The sequence below is a fragment of the Pelophylax lessonae genome (assembly GCF_965119305.1).
Source record: "Pelophylax lessonae genome assembly, chromosome: 3".
Classification (NCBI taxonomy): domain Eukaryota; kingdom Metazoa; phylum Chordata; class Amphibia; order Anura; family Ranidae; genus Pelophylax; species Pelophylax lessonae.
This window is the reverse complement of record NC_138770.1, coordinates 52,126,982-52,144,111: the sequence shown is the minus strand read 5'-3', so window position 1 is coordinate 52,144,111 and position 17,130 is coordinate 52,126,982.

The following is a 17,130-nucleotide window of genomic DNA, read 5'->3' as shown; positions in this document are numbered from 1 at the left end:
TTAATAAGCAAGGCTAGGCCAAAATGTACTAGAGACAAAGAGCTCAAGCTGGGTTTTTGCTATGAGAATTGTAACTACTGCAGAGGATACAGCAGTGTCGAATTGTTCAATAGCATTGTTTTAATCAGGGATAATAGGCCTAACGAGTGTATGCCTAACTTTTATTTTAACTATGGGTATAGGACAGTGATGGTGAACCTTGGCACCCCAGATGTTATAGAACTACATTTCCCATGATGCTCATGCACTCTGCAATGTAGATCAGTATCATGGAAAATGTAGTTCCAAAACATCTGGGGTGCCAAGGGTCGCCATTACTGGTATAGGGGATACAGTGAATGATAAATAATGTAATGTGCTTTAGATGGCCACTGTTCTGCATCTTTTTTTTCCCTTTCAAATGATGCAACGCTATGAAGAAAATGCAGCTTAACCAGTGTTAGGCATAATTGTGGTGGCGAAGAGGGTGGGTTTTAACAATCATTATGCTGCCACATATGTATGCATTGGCTGCTAAGGTTTTTACGCTAAGATCATGCTACCAGCACACTGGCCAAGCTCTAATCATGATCGGAAGCTGGCAGGGTGGTCTCCCATAGTGCTGCTCCAAGCTGGAGGCTTCAAGATCTTTCTGCTGGCAATCTGGACACATGAGTAGGTGTCCAAGTGCACCAATCCAAAACTGTAGACATACCAGGAGAAAGACGCTGCTTAAGACTGACGCAATATGATCATGGTGTGTGTGGCCTCAACCAGCGCAGCTCCAGCCCCAACCCCTAACATGTTTTGCCCATGTTTGGGCTTGGTTACAGAGGAGGGGAGGATGAACAAGATCTAGGTCTTGAGCAGCATCTTTCTCCTGGTAAGCCAGTCACAGTGATCATGTGATCAGGACGTCGGTCCCAAACCCCCCACTAAAAGTGATGCTGGGGCTAGGGGGGAAGAGGTTAATGCTTACTTGTCCAGCATTTTCTTGCTTGCAGTCAAAGTTCTTTCTATACCGTTTTTGGTGTTCCATCTGAAATAAAAATCCAGCGCATGTCCAGACACACCGTGGTGGTCTTTGTCTATAGGACCTGGCAGAGCCCGGTGGGGTGTCTGCGCATGCAGTGGATTCCCCCACACATGTGCAGACACGTCTCAGGCTTGGCAGAAACCCCTGGCCACAATTCTGCACATGCACGTGTTGCACATATGCTGAAACTATGGTCAATAATTCCAATGTGCGAAGGGAGCGGGCCAGGTGAAGCCAGAAGTGTTTTTATTGAAAAGATTCTGCAATGACATAAGGCATGACCTTCAGTCTGATAGAAAGGATAGCAAATGCTATTCTGTTCCTACTTAACCACTTCCGGACTGCCCGCCGTCGATTTACGTTGGTAGTTTGACGTTAAATACTGGGGTTATGCCAGCAGATAGCTGCCATAACCCTGGTATTTTTTAAAATGGCAGGCAGTCCTCTTTCAGATAAGGGTGGTCCCTGCAGTGGATTCGCCGCTTGATCACCCTTACAGTAAGGCGGGAGAGGTGCCCCCCCCCCTCCCGCCGCTTCCCAGTCGTTTTCCCTGCTTACCAGACCCCCCGGCAGCGGGGAAAACAATCCGGTCCGCGCTCCAAGATGGACCCCACTCGACTCTATGGTCTTAGAGGACCGGAGTGACGTCAAACGTCGTTTCCTATCAACCGATTTAAAGAGCCAATTTTTTTTCATCATGAAAAAAATTACTCTTTTTTTTGTTTTTTTATTTTTAGTGTAGATGTGAGATGTGAGGTCTTTTTGACCCCAGATCTCACAATAAAGAGGTCCTGTTGTGCTTATTTCTATTAAAAGGGATGTTTATATTCCTTATAATAGGAATAAAAATAATCAAACATTTTTTTTTAAAACTGTGTAAAAATAAAAATTAATAGATAAAATAAATAGGGAAAAAAAAAAATTAAAGCAAGCTGTCCCCATTAGCTCGCACGCAGAAGCAAATGCATATGCAAGTCCCGCCCACATATGTAAACAGTGTTCAAACTACACATGTGAGGTATAGCCGCGATCGTTAGAGCGAGAGCAATAATTTGAACCCTAGAACTCTTCTGTAACTGTAAACTGGTAACCTGTAGAAATGTTTAAATTGTCGCCTATGGGGATTTTTAAGTACCAATGTTTATCGCCATTCCACGAGCGTGCGCAGTTTTAAAGCATGACATGCTGGGTATCTATTTACTCGGCTTAACATTATCATTCCCATTATAGTAAAAAATTGGGCTAACTTTACTGTTTTCTTATTTTTTTAATTCAAAAAAGTTAATTTTTTGCCAAAAAAATGGGTTTGGAAGACCGCGGCATAAACACGGTGTGATAAAAAATATTGCAACGATCTCCATTTTATTCTCTAGGGTCTCTGCTAAAAAAAAAAATATAATGTTTGGGGGTTCTAAGTGGTTTTCTAGCAAAAAAAAAACTGATTTTAACTTGTAAACAACAAGTGTCAGAAATAGGCCCGGTCCTTAAGTGTATAATGATACACATCTATATATATATATATATATATATATATATATATATATATAACATTCTCATATACAGTAATATTGTCCTCATAGAAAATAACAAACAATTGAACATGTGCTGTAGTGTTATTACTCATTCTGCACCACCGTTGTCTAATAATACAATCTAATACGATATAAGACCATAACACTATGATAATAGTGTGTTATTTAATCAGACAGTAGCGACAGTAGCCTTTACTAATCACAGGGATGTAAATTAAATACATTTCGCCCTGTTTATAGCCCTAAATATGCTCCCTCTTACCTGCAATGACATAAAGCATGACCTTCAGACCCCGTTCACATAGGGGCGACGCTACTTGCTGGGGCGACCTCGGCGCGACATGTACGGACTTCATATCATTGAAGTCTATGCAGGTCGCCTCCAGGTTGCCCCAAAGTAGTACAGGACCCTTTTTCTAAGTCGGAGCGACTTGTGTCGCTCCTATTAGAACGGGTCCTGTGCTAATCTATGGCAGGCGACGTCAAGTCGCCTGACAAGTCGCGCTAGTGTGAACCGGGTCTAAGTCTGATAGACAGGATAGCAACTGCTATTCTATTTTGTTCCCACCAGAAACAAGGGTCTGTCTTTTTGGTTCCCCCTGCTATATTAGCAGTTTCCATTAAAATGTGCTTAGGCTTTTAACTCTATGCTGCCATCTACTGGTGATTTAATAGAAATGCCATGAGTTTTACTTTTTCTATGAACAGAACTATAATTCTGGACTGCTGGACTGCTGGAGCTGGAAATGTGATACTTATTAGTTTTTTTTTTATGGGGTACCTGATATTGATATCCCTTACACACAAGATCTCGCAAACTCCCTCCTGGGTTGTCTATATCATGCTTTCCAGGTTTTAAAGATCTTGTGTAAAGCGCAATGAGTCCAGATAACTTATCCCTACTTAACCTGAGTGAGGAATGAATATGATAAAAACAATAAATAAAAAATATTTGCAATTGGGTAAAGGGAGGGAAGGAAAGGAGGAGGCCTAAGAGAAAAGGGATGAAGGTCTGCTTTCCTGACAGACTCCATGGCAGCACACGTATGGGTAGGCTCCGCCTCCTCTCCTACCCTATAGGACCCCACTCCCATAAATTTTTGCTCCAAGCCAGGAGCCGTGTTCCTTTTTTGTCCTCCTTCCGCAAGAGAAGTCTTACCTTATAGGATGCGTTTTCTTACATACCTGGTGGCGTGTGGCTTTCCTGGATGATGCCTTTCTACCTTAGTCCAGCAATCTCAGTACTACTGGGTGGACCCGGGCAATTTGAAATGATGCCGGAAGATGCCATAAATCCTGAATGAGAGGTGGGCTGCATCGCTTGGCCAAACGTCCTTGCTACTAGCGGGAGGCCCTTATGCCCTGACGCACACGCTAGTCTCCGGTTGAGGAGCGTTCCAGGTCCTTCTGTCGGTATTGGTGGTAATGTATTGCTTACTTTATACTTTATATCGTTTTGCTTCCTGGTTAGTATGGCGGCTGGAGCGCTCCTGCGTTCCAGGCCGTCGCTCTCGGCTCCTCCCCCTGCCTCCTGATTCCCAGTTGGGTGTTCATTGCGAGGCTTGGTTCCTAAGTGGTCTGCGCTTGTGCGCACGCCACTTCCGGTCCTCCATGACGCGGTGGCGTCGGGGGGGGCGTGGCTTTACGGCTCCCGGGAAATTTAAACAGCTGATGGAGCTGTCATTCTTGGGATGTCTGTGGGCTTTTGCGGCGGCCTCCCCACGCTGTGTCTCTGCCTGTGTTTGGTAAGTCCTGTGCTGGGTCAGTCCTGCTTGAATGGGGGAGGGGAAAGGCGGCTATGGGAAGGTAAGATTGAGTTCTTACATCCTTCCTATTGCAGGTTATCTCGCTGTGATTTGCAATGGATGCCTCACCGCCCCCCGGTGGCCAGTCCCTGCGCAACAGGTGAGCTTTAGCTTTTAACTCTCGCTTGTCTGCCAGCTGGCTTACTGTAGCCTGAGCTTTTCTTTCCTTTGTTTTCAGCCCTTTTAGGTCTGACCAACGTCCTGCATCGGGATCAAAGGATAGATCACCTTCAGGCCATCACCATGCATCATCCAAATCTAGGCACCATAGATCCAGATCTAGGTCTAGGCGCCATGATGATTGTCCAAGCCGGTCTTCCCGACATGCTGACCGCCCCGCACACAAATCTTGCTGGGGTTGTAGGGCTGTAGTCCCTGAGGATAGATCCTTGTGTGATGCCTGCTATTCTCGGGCAATCAAGGAAAAACAAGTCCCAGATCCACCAGTGGAAACCCTGGTCAGGCGGATCGTGCAAGAATCCTTAAGGGATTGGGATTCCAACCGGCTGTCTGGGCATACAACCGATACTCCAGTTCTCCCTCAGAGGGAAGACGTAGAGCCAGGCACTTCCCAGCCGAGTCGCTTCTCGGATTCCTCTGAAAGTGAGGATGACCTAGAAGACCAAAGTTCAGGTTTTGATTTTGCCATGATCTCTCCGCTAGTAAGAGCGGTAAAAGAGGCGTTAAAATGGGAAGAGCCAGCAGACTCCCCAGCAAAACAGAAGAAATACTTTAAACATCTCAAGAAAGAACGGGATCATTTCCCTTTTCTGAATGAGCTGGGGGAAATCATTACAGACGAATGGCATGGAGTTGAAAGAAAGAATTCCTTATCGTCCAAATTTTCCAGGTTATATCCTTTTAAGACCGACAAAGTGAAGCATCTTGATTCTGCACCTACAATAGACGCAGCCTTGATGAGGCTAGTCAAACACGTTACCCTACCTTTGGAAGATTCCGTCTCATTTAAAGATGGTCTGGATAGACGAATTGATACGGATCTCAAAAAGATCTATCTGTTAGCTGGTATGACCTGCAAGCCAGCCCTAGCCCTTGCAGCCACATCCAAAGCTATGGAGGCTTGGGTAGATAACGTGGAGACCACACTGAAAGGTGTCTCAGAAGAAGCAGCCAGAAGCTCGGCTGTGTATGAACTAAGGTTAGCAACGGCCTTTTTGGGAGAGGCTTCCATTGATATCATTCGCCTGGTGGCGCGGGTCATGCTCTCTTCTGTCACGGCCAAACGTGCTTTATGGTTACGTCCCTGGCTGGCCGATCCTGCTTCCAAACAAGCCTGGTGCAGGATTCCGTTTGAGGGTGCGTCCCTTTTTGGCAACAAGCTGGACAGTGCCATTACCCGTGCCACTGGTGGTAAATCAGGTTTCCTCCCTCAGGATCGCCGTTTGTTTGACCGCAGAAGATTTCAGCACAAACCAAGTTCGGATCGATCCAGAGAAGCTCGATCTTACAGGCCTGGACGTGAGTTCAGAAAGAATTGGAAAAGATCTCAACCTACAGGTCAGAAGTTCAACAAGGGAACACCTTCTAGTGGTCGGGAGACCACAAAGTCTTTCTGATATCAGGCCTGCTCAAGCGTTGCGAGTAGGCGCTCGTCTACGTCAGTTTGCGCACGTTTGGGCAGCCTCGATTACGGACCAGTGGACCGTCAAGACTGTGTCTCATGGTCACGTTTGGTCTTTCAAAGAAACTCCAATTCTGCGGTTCATCCCTACGGCTCTACCTCGCGTGGAAGAAAAGAAGTCAATTCTTCTGTCATACGTAGATTCCCTGATCTCTCAAGGTGCTGTCATCCCAGTTCCGGCCGAAGAAAGGTTTCAAGGCCTTTATTCACCTCTATTCATGGTGCTAAAGAAAAACGGTTCTTGGAGACCGGTCATAGACCTGACTCATCTGAACTCTTTCATAAAGAAAGAGAGGTTCAGGATGGAGACACTCTTCACTATCCGCCAAGTGGTGCAACCAGAAGATTGGATGATCTCCATAGATCTAAAAGATGCCTATTTCCATGTCCCAGTGGCAGCAGAACTACAAAAGTTTCTTCGCTTTGCCGTGGGTCAAGTGCATCTCCAGTTTACCTGTCTCCCTTTCGGGCTTACCACCTCACCTCGAGTCTTTTCAAAGGTCTTACTGGCTATTGTAGCTCTGATCAGATCGAAAGGGATCCGACTGTTTCACTACTTAGACGATCTGCTTCTTCTTTCTCAAGACCAAGCACAGATTCTGCAACACAGATCTCAGGTAATCTCCACCCTTCAAGAATTCGGGTGGCTCTTGAATCTGGAGAAAAGCCATCTGGATCCGTCAAAATCCTTGATCTTCCTGGGGGCACTCTTCAACACCTCCAGAGGCACCATCTCTCTTCCAGTGGAGAAGATTCCGGTGATCCGCAGCAGAATACAACCGGCAATGTCAACTCCTTATCTTCGGGCATCACAGTGTCTGAAAATAATAGGGACCATGGTCTCCACGGCCCCCATGGTCAAGTGGGCACAGTGGAGGATGAGGCCCTTTCAAATCGGTTTCCTCCGCCAATGGAGCTCTGGGAATCCAGACACTCCTGTACGGATAACATCCTCTATGAGGGCGAGTCTGTCTTGGTGGCTACAACGGGAAAATCTCCTGAATTGTCATTCGATCGTTCCCGTTCCTTGGATCGTTGTGACATCGGATGCCAGCCAGACGGGCTGGGGTGCGCACTGCCTGTCAGAGGTGGCCCAGGGCAGGTGGGACTTTCCCACCCTCGGGTTGGTCTCAAATGTCCTGGAGCTTCGGGCAGCTTTTCGTGCCATCATGGCTTTCCGTCACTTGGTGAAAGGGTCCTCGGTCCTTCTACGGCTAGACAATACGACGGCATTTGCATATATCAAGAGGCAAGGGGGCACCCGCAGTTCCTCCCTTCTGGAAGAAGTGAAACCGATCATGGCATGGGCCCAACGGAATCTTGCCAATCTATCAGCTGCTTATCTTCCAGGAGTCCAGAACGTTCAGGCAGATTTTCTGTCAAGAACCAATCTAGACAACAACGAATGGTCTCTTCATCCAGAAACCTTCAAGTGGGTCATCTCTCTGGGGATTCTTCCGGAAGTAGACCTGTTTGCCTCTCCAAACAATGCCAAACTGACGAAATTCTACTCGAGATGGCGTTATCCCCAAGCCTACGGGGTAGATGCTCTGACGGACCACTGGAAGTTCCACAAAGCATACGCTTTTCCCCCGGTCCCAGTGATATTCAAGTTCCTGCAGAGACTCAGGAGAGAGAGGGTAGAAATCATAGCAATTCTTCCGTTTTGGCCAAGGAGGCCCTGGTTTCCTCTGCTGCTCCAACTGAGCTTTCGGGATCCTGTTCCCCTGCCATTCAGGTCGGACCTTCTATCTCAGGGTCCAGTGCTGCATCCATGCCCAGCGCAGTTACATCTCATGGCATGGTCCTTGAGAGGGAAAGACTAAAAGCTCTTGGCTGTCCAAGTGCGGCAATGTCCACAATGATGAGTGCCAGGAGACCGGGCACCAACAAAGTCTACGAGAGGATCTGGTCTAAGTTTGAGGATTACATGTCTAATGAGTCCGATTTCATCACTAATCCTAAGATCCATCACATTCTGGGGTTCCTCCAGACAGGCTTAGACCTATCTCTGGCTGTTGGCTCTCTCAGAGTACAGATCTCAGCAATCTCTGCCTTCACGGGGACCTCATGGGCAAAACATCCTCTGGTCCGGCAGTTTTTCAGAGGTGCGTCAAGAATGAGACCTCCCAGGAAACCCAGGTTCCCCAAATGGGACCTTCCACTAGTCCTTGAGTTTCTCTCAACAACAGTTTTGGAACATGGAGATTCCTTCTTCCTTAAGAATCTGTCTATGAAGACGGCCTTTTTAGTAGCCATCACATCGGCTAAACGTGTCTCTGAAATTAGTGATCTAGGTTGCAAAGAACCTTTTCTGACATTTTTTCCTGATCGGGTTGTCCTGGTCCCTATGCTAGGGTCCAATCCGAAGGTAAATTCAGTTTTTCATGTCAACCAAGAGATTGTTTTACCTACATTCAAGTCTCAAGATGACCAGAGTACCCATCCGTTGGATGTGGGCGAAGTCCTTCAAACATACTTGAAGTTCACAGCTTCCTTTCGCAAGTCAGACTATCTATTTGTTCTCTTTTATGGAAAGAACAGAGGCAAGAGGGTTTCTTCCAGAACAATTTCTAGCTGGATAGTTCAGACCATCCAGTGGGCATATAGAGCCAAGGGACTGGCTCCTCCGGAAGTGGTGACGGCTCATTCCACCAGAGGGATTTCTACGTCTTGGGCGGCTTCCCTTCATGTTGCACCAGATGTCATTTGCAGAGCGGCCTCATGGTCCTCAATTAACACTTTCATGTCACACTATTGTGTTGAACCTGCTTCTTTATCCTCAGTTGATTTTGGTTTAAAGATTTTGTCTGTTGACGGTGCAAATTAAACCTATTTCTGTTTGACCAGCAGTTGCCCACCCGGGTGTGTATGGCTAGTTATTTCCCATACGTGTGCTGCCATGGAGTCTGTCAGGAAAACGGAAAATTTATATCAATACTTACCGTAATTTTCCTTTCCTGATAGAACTCCATGGCAGCAGGAGTTCCCTCCCATCTGCTGGAGTAGTCTATATATGGAACACGGCTCCTGGCTTGGAGCAAAAATTTATGGGAGTGGGGTCCTATAGGGTAGGAGAGGAGGCGGAGCCTACCCATACGTGTGCTGCCATGGAGTTCTATCAGGAAAGGAAAATTACGGTAAGTATTGATATAAATTTTCCGTTTTTATGAATCTTTTTTTTTTTTTTGTAGTGTTATTTTTTTTTTTTTCGGTGAGAGCCGTTCGTGAAAAGTCCCACGTCTTATCCTTATCCTGAAATGCTAAATTAATAGTAAAATTTTATTAAAATCTCTTGATTTTCGTCGAACTCTAAATTTCACTCTTACCTACCCTTAATATCATGATATACAGTATGAAATGATTATACAGTATTATTATATTGTGCCATATTATGTTTTTTTTTCTTCTATATCTCTCTAATCTCCCTATTATAGAAGGTTAAAGTATTTAAGTATAATCATTTATGTAATTACATTTCTTAGATTACATTTTTACATTAATGTAAATATTGAAATACGTGTCTAGAAATGTAATATATATTTTCTTCTTCCACCTCTTTCATTATCTTTGCTTCCTCTCTTTTTTAATATAATTAAAGTACTTTATTATATGTAATAGTATGTAGTTACATGCCTGTTATATCATTAGCAATAGTATAATGCATAATTACATTTGCTATATTGGATTGTGATATTCTTGTGGATATTCAGAGTAATGAATATAAATAATTGGAATTGGCACCTTAGATTGTAAGCTCCTATACTGGATTGTGTTATTCCTATTCATATTCAGTGTATTGAATATAAATAAGTGTAATTGGCACATTAAATTGTGAGCTCCTTGGAGACAGGGACTGATTTAAATGGTTTATCTGTACTCTGCTAATTGCTGAATAAAATAAATAAATATATAAATAAAAGAATGAAATAAATATTAATAAAGAAGCAAATAAAATAAAACAAAAAATAAAAATGAAATAAATATAAATAAATGTATTGCAAATGGTTATTATTATTATTTTTATACAGGATTTAAATAGTGTTGACATTTTATGCAGCGCTTTACAACATAAGGGCACACAGTACAATTACAATACAGTAGGAACCAGAGGGCCCTGCCCATTAGAGCTTAAAAGCTAAGATAAAATAAAAAAAAAAAAAAAAAAATGAAATAAAAAAAAAAAATATATATATATTTCCTGACAGACTCCATGGCAGCATACGTTTGGGTAGGCCCCGCCTCCTCTCCTACCTCATAGGACCCCACTCCCATAAATCTTTGCTCCCTTTCAGCATCAGTGTTCTTTTTTCGTCCTTCTCATACATACGGTGTTATGTTCCTACTATTTTCAAGTCCTATACCTGAAGCAGATTGGGTCGTGGAGACTCCGATAAGCCCTGGCTATTAGCAGGGTATGGAGGGGCAATGGAAGAGACCCACAGCAGGATCGCTGTGGTCTGGCCGAGAGAGCCCTGCTGCCGCGGGTGGCCTAATTTTGCCCGAAGACACAGTCCGGTGATGTGCCTCTGGGACCCTTTCTCTGCTTGGGCAGGGTGGTAAGCCCTGTAATGGGACCTTTTCTTTCATTTTCTATTTCCTGTGCAAACGAAATGCTAAGTTTTGTTGTTGGGCTGTTTTACTTACTATCTGCGGCTCTCATATATTCGTTCCTCCTTTGTGTGTCTGTCCGGTGACTCACGGCCACGGCCGCGATTGCGGCCGTTACTTCCGGGTTGCGCGGTTCTTCTGCGCATGCGCAGTTGCTGGCGGTCTCTGGACTCGGTGCGCATGCGCGGGGGTGACGCGTGACGTCACTTGCGCATGCGCAGTAGCGATCGGCGGCCGCGAGGCGGCGTATTTAAACTCCTTAGTGTGTCAGAGCTGGTGGGAAGGTCGGCACGTTATACAGCCTCCCCCAGACTCTGACTGGCATTCTGAAGGTATGTTTTATCTTTTAAAGGCGTTTTCTTCTGCATTGTGTTTGATTTGGGGTAAGGTCTAAGTGATATTGTATCCTTTTTACTCAGCTGTGAAGAGTTTCCTTGCCCATCTGTTTAGCAATTATGGACACATCTCCGCCCCCTAGTGGCCAGCCCGCTCATACCAGGTATGTGCTGGGCATTTAGGGGGGGGGAGGGAGGTTTTGTGTGTTTCTCTTTTATATAGCTACATGTGTCTGTCTCCAGCTCTTCCAGGTCTGACCACCAGCCTAGCGCACGCAGCGAAGACAGACATTCAAAGTCGCATCACCGGCACTCCTCGTCTAGGTCCAGGCGCAGTTCCCCCCATAATAGGGGACGTGATGGCAATTCTTCTGGTTCCACACATCATGGCCGTTCAGAGCACCCGCATGGGAAGAAATGCTGGGGTTGTAGTACCATAGTAACTGACGGCTCTTCTCTGTGTAAACCCTGTTATACCCAAGCCACGGGTGAAAGTGAGAAGTCGGATCATCATATTGAGGAGGTGGTGCGCAGAGTCCTCAAAGACTCTTTGGCTGAATTACAAAAGCCAAGTACTTCTGCAGGACCATCCCGCTCTCCGGAAAGAGATCTTTTGGTTCAGGATCCTTTTGAATCCTCTCAACCCAGCCATCCTTCTATCCTTCCGTCAGAGTCCGAATCTGATTCAGATGACTCCGGTTCAGGATTTGAGTTCGGCCTTGTCTCCCCTCTAGTGAAGGCGGTGAGAGAAGCCCTTGAATGGGAAGATCCGGCTGTCTCCTCCCCAAAACAACGAAAATATTTCAAGCAGCTATGTAAAGAGCGCTTGGACTTTCCATTTTTAGGGGAGTTGGGAGACATAATTACGGAAGAGTGGAGTAAAGTGGAAAGGAAGAATTCTCTGACCACAAAAATGGCGAAGCTGTATCCATTCAAACAAGAAAAGGTGAAGTACCTGGAATCTTCCCCAAGTGTGGATGCAGCTGTGATGCGTTTGGTCAAGCATGTCACCCTTCCAATGGAGGATACAGCCTCTTTTAGAGATCCGTTGGACAGGAGGATCGACGCTGATCTTAATCGGAAGAAGTGCTCCAGAGCTCCCCAATCCGGGAGCTGAAGATGGCTGCGGGTTTTCTGGGGGAGGCATCTCTAGACACCATTCGCCTTTTGGCTCGAGTTATGCTGGCTTCAGTTACAGCTAAACGCGCCCTTTGGCTTAGGCCTTGGGTGGCTGATGCTGCTTCCAAACAGGCATGGTGCCGAATTCCCTTTGAGGGTTCTTCCCTCTTTGGGAACAAATTGGATGCAGCCATAACCCGGGCCACGGGTGGAAAATCTGGTTTCCTCCCCCAGGATAAACGCCCAGGCACTCAGAAGCGCTCTTTCCCGAGAAGACAAACTGCCAATCGTGCCAGGGAAGCACGCAGCTACAAATCAGGCAAGTCCTACGGAAGAGGTTGGAAGTCAAGGCAATCCACATTCCAGAAAGGCTCTAAAGGCTCTTCGTCTGGTGACCGAGAGGCCACCAAATCCTTTTGAGGTTGGGCCCGTCCAGGCCTTCCCGGTAGGGGCCAGGCTGCTTCAATTTCGGGAGGTCTGGGCGGCCTCGATCCAGGATCCCTGGGTGTTAAACATCGTGTCTCAGGGACATTCGTGGGCGTTCGACAACGTTCCCAAATCCAGGTTTGTCGCAACCTCACTTCCTCTTTCGGCAGAGAAAAAGAAGATTCTTCTCGCCTACGTGGACTCCTTACTGGTTCAGCAAGCTGTTGTGCCGGTTCCCGAGGCAGAACGAGGGTTGGGAGTCTATTCACCTCTGTTTCTCGTTCAGAAGAAGAACGGCACCTGGCGTCCGGTAATAGACCTCACATATCTCAACATGTCTATCCGTGAAGAGAGGTTCAAAATGGAGTCCCTAGTCACCATTCAACATTCGATCCTTCCAGGAGATTGGTTGGCATAGATCGATCTAAAAGACGCATACTTCCACGTTCCTGTGGCAAAAGAGTACCATCAGTTTCTCCGGTTTGCTGTAGGTCATGCCCACATGCAATTTACGTGTCTTCCCTTCGTGTTCTCAACTTCGCCTCGCACGTTCTCAAAGACCTTGCTGGCAGTTGTGGCTCTCATCAGGACCAGAGGCATCAGATTGCATCATTATCTGGACGATCTCCTCCTTCTGTCCCAGGACAGACATCAGTTACTCTTACATCTGGAGCAAGTGACATCGACTCTTCAGGAATTCGGTTGGATTCTGAATCTAGAGAAGAGCCATCTGGTGCCTACGCAGTCGCTGGTGTTTCTCGGGGCACTGTTCAACACGGTGAAGTGCACCATTTCCCTGCCAGAAGAGAAAATTCCTGTAGTTCAGAGCAGGGTGTCTCACGCTCTCGCTGCCTCTCGTCTCACTGCTCGTCAGTGTCTAAAGGTAGTAGGGACGCTCGTAGCCACCTCGCCCATGGTGAAGTGGGCTATGTGGAAGCTGAGACCCTTCCAGAAAGGGTTTCTCCAACAGTGGACAACGGAGAATTTGTCACAAGTAATTCACCTGACCCCATTCATGAAGGGATGCCTTCCCTGGTGGTTACGCCGTACAAATCTGACCAACTGCCACTCAATCGCTCCGATTTCCTGGATAACGATAACCTCCGATGCCAGCAGTACCGGTTGGGGTGCCCACTGTCTGACCGAAGTGGCACAAGGCAGATGGAACTTCCCAGGTCACGGAGTGGTGTCCAACGTTCTAGAACTAGGAGCCGCCCTCAAAGCACTCCAGGCTTTTCACCATCTAACACAGGGGGCTTCAGTGCTGTTAAGGATGGACAACACCACGGCAGTGGCTTATGTCAAGAGGCAAGGAGGAACACGCAGTTTGTCTCTCCTCCAAGAAACAGAGCCGATCATGACATGGGCTCAGCGTCATCTGGCCAATCTTTCGGCGGTCTTTGTTCCGGGAGTGTTGAATGTGGAGGCAGACTTCCTATCCCGTTTCCAACTAGACAACAACGAGTGGTTCCTCCATCAGGAGGTGTTCAACTGGGTGCTGTCCCTGGGGATTTCGCCGGAAGTGGATCTGTTTGCGAGTCCACGCAACAAGAAGCTTCGGAAGTACTACACGAGATTCAGAGATCCTCGAGCTTTCGGTGTGGATGCCCTCACGGACAGGTGGAACTTCCAGTCTGCTTATGCTTTTCCACCAGTACCAATAGTACTTCAATTCCTGCGGAGACTGAAGATGGAGGAAGTAGAGATCGTGGCAATAATTCCCTTCTGGCCCAACAGGCCATGGTTTCCCCTGCTGTCCCTTCTGAGCTTCAGGGATCCAATCCCTCTACCTCTCAGGTCGGACCTTCTATCTCAGGGTCCTACTCTGCACCCATGCCCTGCTCGGCTGCACCTCAGGGCTTGGTTCTTGAGAGGGGGAGGTTGGAAGCTCTCGGATGTCCAGAGGAGGTGATTCCGACTCTCATGAGTTCAAGAAGACCTAGCACCAACAGGGTATATGAAAGGATATGGGCCAGGTTCATGAGTCATCAGGCCCAGAGGTCAGGTCCAGTAGGTACACCTACTGTTCAGCAGATTTTAAGTTTTTTGCAATCTGGTCTGGATCTGTCCCTCTCGGTTAGTTCTCTCCGGGTGCAAGTATCCGCCATTTCAGCCTTTACCGGAATTCAGTGGGCAAGTCATCATCTGATTCAGCAATTTTTTAAGGGAGCAGTCAGGCTTAGGCCTCAGAGAAGGCCAAGATTCCCAAAATGGAACCTTCCTTTAGTTTTGGACTTTTTTTCTTCAAAGGATGTTGCTTCCATGTCTATCAAGGAACTTACGTTGAAGACAGCATTTTTGGTGGCCATTTCCTCTGCTAAGAGGGTTTCCGAGATACACAATCTGGGTCACAAAGAACCTTTTTTGACCTTTTTTCAAGACAGGGAGGTCCTTATCCCTATGCTCGGGTCAAATCCAAAAGTGACCTCTGTCTTCCACGAAAATGCTGAGATAGTTCTTCCCACCTTCAGAACTGATGAGAATTCTTCAGTCCATCCTCTAGACGTGGGCAACACTCTAAGTCAATATTTGGAGGCCACATCCTCCTTCCGCCAATCGGATTTCCTTTTCGTTCTGCTACATGGCAAAAAGAAGGGAATGCGTGCATCTTCCAGAGCAGTGGCTGCGTGGATCGTTCAGGCTATCCAATGGGCGTATAGAGCAAAGGGCTTGGCTCCTCCAGAGGCGATTACAGCTCACTCTACAAGAAGCGTCGCTACGTCTTGGGCAGCTTCCAAGCACGTCGCACCTGACGTGATCTGCAAGGCAGCATCTTGGTCATCTGTTAATACTTTTCTTTCCCATTATTGTTTTGAGCCTGCTGCTTTATCTTCCGTTAATTTTGGCGTTCAAGTCTTGTCAGTTGACAGTGCCAATTAAAGTTTCTTTGTTCAGCATCTTCCCACCCGGGAGTGTATTGCGAGTTATTTCCCAAACGTATGCTGCCATGGAGTCTGTCAGGAAAACGGAAAATTGATATCAAATACTTACCGTAATTTTCCTTTCCTGATGGACTCCATGGCAGCAGGAGTCCCCTCCCGATTCCTGAGTAGGCTAGTTACAGAACACTGATGCTGAAAGGGAGCAAAGATTTATGGGAGTGGGGTCCTATGAGGTAGGAGAGAAGGCGGGGCCTACCCAAACATATGCTGCCATGGAGTCCATCAGGAAAGGAAAATTACGGTAAGTATTTGATATCAATTTTCCGTTATATATATATATATATACACAGGCGGTCCCCGGGTTTCAAATATTCGACCTACAAACAACTTCTACTTTCAAATGGAGGGAGGGAACAGGAGGCATGAGAAAATCTACCCCTAGGAAGGGAAATTCACTTCTGGAAGATGTCTCCACTGAAGCTTTATCTTCAATCTTTGTATCCACAGCAGCCCAAAATTTTTAAAATCCAATTGTCATAGGGAAAGAAAGTGAGAGGAAATCTTCTGAACAGGGACATAGACAGCAAATCAAATGATACAGGGGTGTTAACCCTTGCCTATCCAAAAATCTTACAAATTATTTTTTTGGCTAGAGCTACTATTAAAAAAATTTACCCATTCTGACTTACATACAAGTTCAACTTAAGAACAAACCTACAGTCCCTATCTTGTTTGTAACCCGGGGACTGCCTGTATATATACTGTATATCATTTTTCTTTTCATAAACTACATATGGTTAATATGAGAAAATTACAATTGCCAAATGCATCATTTCTAACTGTATTGTATATAGATAATTGAAGATACAATGCTACTTTTGCATATTTCAGGCTTCCATTTAAAGATACAATATTACTGTAATTACAATAATAATTAAAATTGATTAAAAAAAAGTTTTAATAATATTATTATCATCTAGGATTTTTAAAGCACCAACAGCGCATAAAATATTTATTTATTTTATATTTTAATTAGGCCTCCTATACTGGATTATGCTTATACATATTCAGTGTATGGAACATAAATATTTGGAATTGGCAAATTAGATTGAGAGCTCCTTGGAGACAGAGACTGGTTTGAATGGTGCCTAATACTTTGCAATGTGCTGTATGTCAGCATATTGAAATAAGAAAATTAAGAAATAAATGAACACTGCAGCATCTCAGCCTCCCTTAAAAAGATACAATGTTACTGTGGTTGCAATAATAGAAATGAATAAAAAGTGTAATATATATATATATATTTATAGTATAGATATATATACTCTATGTTTATATATCTATATATATATAACATATATATATATATATATATATATATATATATTTTTTATATTATATATATATATAAACATAGAGTATATATATATATATATATATATATATATATATATATAGTAAAAAGAATAAAATATATATATATACTGTATATAAACATATATATATATATATATATATATATAGTAACAAAAATGATATATATATACTCTCTATGTTTATGTATATATATATATCTACATATACTCTATATATTTTTTTTTTCTTTTTCTATAATATATATATATATACTCTATGTTTATATATCTATTTTTTTACTATATATATATATATATATATATATATATAAATATATATGATATACCCCAAATACTTTTTTTTTTTAATATGTGTATAGATAGTTTACGATACAGTGTTGTGCTTGC